The sequence below is a fragment of the Meles meles genome, chromosome 7 (genome assembly GCF_922984935.1).
Source record: "Meles meles chromosome 7, mMelMel3.1 paternal haplotype, whole genome shotgun sequence".
NCBI lineage: Eukaryota > Metazoa > Chordata > Mammalia > Carnivora > Mustelidae > Meles > Meles meles.
In genome coordinates, this window is record NC_060072.1 from 22,605,427 (window position 1) to 22,609,342 (window position 3,916).

Below are 3,916 nucleotides of genomic sequence, written 5' to 3' on the forward strand. Positions count from 1 at the left end.
GGGGAGGGTGCCTGGCTGGCTCAGTTAGTGGAACATGTGATTCTTGATCTCAGGGTTGTGAGTTCAATCCCCAAGTTGGGTGTAGAGATTACTAAAAGAATAAGTAAATAAAATAGATATCAAGGGACACCTGGGTGGCTCAGTCAGTGAAACGTCTGCCTTCGGCTTGGGACTTGATTCCAGGACCCTGGGATCATGACCCTGCTTCTCCCTCTCCCTCTGTCCCTCCTTTTCCCACCCCACCCCCACTCACACTTTCTCTATATCAAATTTAAAAAAAAAAAAAGGTATCAAGGTGAGGTTTTTTGTTAAGTAGATAGAATTCTTTTTTTTCCTATTTTATTATTATTTTTTTCATCATGATAAGTACACTCTTTAATTGCCATCCCCTATTTCACCCATCCCTACCACCCACCTTCCCTCTGGTAACTATCAGTTTGTTCTCTGATGTTAAGAGTCTGTTTCTTAGTTTGCCTCTCTCTCTCTTTTAATTTGTTCACTTGTTTTGTTTCTTAAATTCCACATATGAGTGAGATTACATGGAAAGAACTTTCTCTGACTGATTTATTTCACTTAGCATTATTCTCTCCAGCTCCAACCATGTTGTTGCAAAGGGCAAGATTTTTTTTTTGACAGAATTCTTGCTACAGGTGGGCTCTTGGAGGACATGTCCAAGGACACGTTGAAAGGGTTGAAAAGGGTTCAGAGGAGGCTAACTAAGGTTTGGTCAAGGAGGGACTCTTGTTTGGCACGCCTAGTTGGCTTAGACGGCGGAGCATGTCACTCTTGATCTTGGGGCTGGGAGTTCAAGGCCCACATTGGGTATGGAGATTATTTAAAAATAAAATCTTACAAAAAAGAAAAAAAAGGAGAACGTCCTTGTCAATAATTTCCTATCCAGGGGGCACCTGGCTGACTCAGTCGGTAGGGCATATGAGTCTTGATATCAGATTTGTGAGTCTGAACCCCATCTTGCACAAGGAGCCTATTTAAAAAACAATTTTAAAAAATACTTTCCTATATAGTATACCAAATCTCGTATTTTAATTTCATTCAATATGAGCCACTACTGAGTTCAAATTTCAGCCAAACTGTTAGAGAACTTCTCAGCAATTTGAGCTAAAACGATGGATTGAGAGACACTGTTTATGGTATCCATATCAATAAATTTGGTTTGCTCTACCATTATATTCCTTCCGTTTTATTTTAGTTACCACTACTTCTCAAATTATCCCAAAATTTAAGGGCACAAAACAACAAGCAATTATTATCTCACATTTTCTGAGGGTCAGGAATCTGGGAGAGGCTCAGCAGGATGGCCTGGCTCAGGGTGTGTCATGGGGTTGTGGTCAAGCTGCTGGTTGGAATTGTGGTCTCTGGGGCTGGAAGACATGCTTCCAAGCTCACTAACTTGGCCATTGGCAGGACATTCCAGTTCCTTATCAAATGAACCTCTCCATAGAGTTGCTCATGGCACGGCTTTCCCAGAGTGAGTCATTTAGGAAAGACAGATAGCAACCAAGAGAGAAGCTGTAGTGCCCTTTATAATCTAATCTCAGAAGCTATCACTTCTGTATTTTATTGATCACAGACACCAGTCCTGATACAATGTGGGTAAGGTGGTGTGGATCACTGGGCCATGCATTCTGTCTCCATCCCCATACATGTTGCCCAGGTTTCTGTCAATATAAATCATGCACATTATTTATCTTGCCTTCTAGGATCTCCTGCAATGGGTATAGAAGCCATGGAAGGCATTGATATTAGGTCTTGAGGAGGATCAGTAGACCCTACAAGACAACTAAGTACCCCAGGAGAGGCCAATACAGGTTTTACATGTAAGGAGAGACTAAGCTCCTCGGGCAAGGGAGGAAAGGCCATTAATATTAGCAAAAGAGGCCTCAGCAGAATTTAGAAGTTCATGATTCCAGTCTCATCAATCTGCCCATAGATTCCCATTCCCATGCCAATATTCAGGATCTCACTGCTGCTCAAAAGCAAAAACAAAAATTAATTTTAACATGAGACCTTCAAGATTGGAAATTCAATTGCATTTTAAGTCAGGATTAGATTTTGGATTTGGCTTTTAGAAAGTACAATGTTGCAGATGTAGGAAGACTATCAGAGGATTTCTTTTTCTTCTCTCTTTTTTTTTACATAAGATTTCTGGTCCTTTATCTTGAACTGAACTTTTTTTTTATTTTCAAGATTTTATTTTTTATTTGACAGACAGAGACCATAAGTAAGCAGAGAAGCAGGCAGACAGAGTAAGCAGGCTCCCTGTCAAGCAGAGAGCTGACACGGGGCTCGATCCCAGGACCCTGGGATCATGACCTAAGCCGAAGGCAGAGGCTTTAACCCGCTGAGCCACCCAGGCGCCCCTTGAACTGAACGTTTAAAGCCCTAAGTTCATCATTTCCTTTCCCCCACTTATCCAGAATAATTAGCATAAACCAACCAACTCCATTATACTCATTGTTTTCGTTTAAATATTTTATGGAAGTATCCACATGGTTACCCAAAGCCTTATCTTCTTTTTTTTCTTTTTTTTAAGATTTTATTTATTTGACAGAGAGATCACAAGTAGGCAGAGAGGCAGGCAGAGAGAGAGGAAGAAGCAGGCTCCCTGCTGAGCAGAGAGCCCAAAGGGACTAAGTCTTAAACCACTGTGGGACCTGGAGAAGAGGTTGCCTCTGTGTTGGGGTTTGACCTGAAATTTCTGTAAATCAACAGAGCTTAGAGTCAGTCAGGAAAGCTGGACATGAAGTGAAGATGGACAGGGACAAAGCGGAATCCACAAAGACCAACTGGATCCCATGGGGATAAACTAGCCTGTGCATCTGTCTCTTGACACCTACAATGTCAATAATGCACGTGCTCCCAGGGGCCAAGGTGCCACACACGCATCTGGCCCAGGACTCAGAGAAACTGAAGAAGGTCCTGGAGTTGCTGAAAGAGCTCCAAACGTGGCCGCTGTCCCACTCCCAGGTTAGGCAGCAGATCAGCATCCGTGCGCATGAGCTGCCCCAGCACCTCACAGCTCACACTGACCTTCAGAGCGTGAGGGCTTCACTTCTGCCTTTGAAATCTTGCACAAATTTCCCTTGTGGCCAGTCTCAACACAGAAGCTTTATCTGAGAGATAAAGAGAATTTGAGATGCTAGATAGAGAAAGGACACTCAAGTGGAACTTTCCTAAAGGCCCTTGTAAACCTAGAGCCAGAGGTCAAGGTGGCACTAATAGATTTGAGGATCATGCCTGCCATGGGGAAATCACACAAAAAAACCCAAAATAAGTCCTACCACAGCCATCTAATGGAGGGCTATAACAAATTATGCAAGGTAGACGAAAGTCCCTTTTCATATCTTCCTTGAGAAAAAAAGGGCAGTACCCTCTAGCATCTTAGTTACTGTCTTTTTTGATTAGAAATCTTGTTTGTTTTCATGTCTCCATAAAGAGACTAGGGAGAAATTAGTCTTTTTCTGTCTGAAATAAAATAGAAGGGACTTCACCATGGGGCTGTAATTTCCATTCTGAAAAAAAGTTTTAAAAGGTCAGACCATCCCCATCTTTCTTTGGAAGGGTATCGTAGGTGGCCTAGAGTACCTTGGCTATAAGACTAGGGACAATCCCTTTACCAAAGTGTACCCCAAGAGCACAAAGTGCACCCTAAGTGCACCCCAAGAGCTCTGCGACCCCGGTTCAAACTCCTGAAGTTACGCATTTTTGTGCAGGGGGATGAAAATTGTCTAAGTTAGATCTGCCTATTTGGGGATATTGTATTTTATAGGAAATACATCAGGTGACTGCTTTCACCCAATCTTTATATCTTGATGTTTCGACATTTCCTTCTTTCTGCAACTAAAAGCATAAAATATGGTTTGGCTCAGAGGAGAGGCATACCTAGATATGGCAG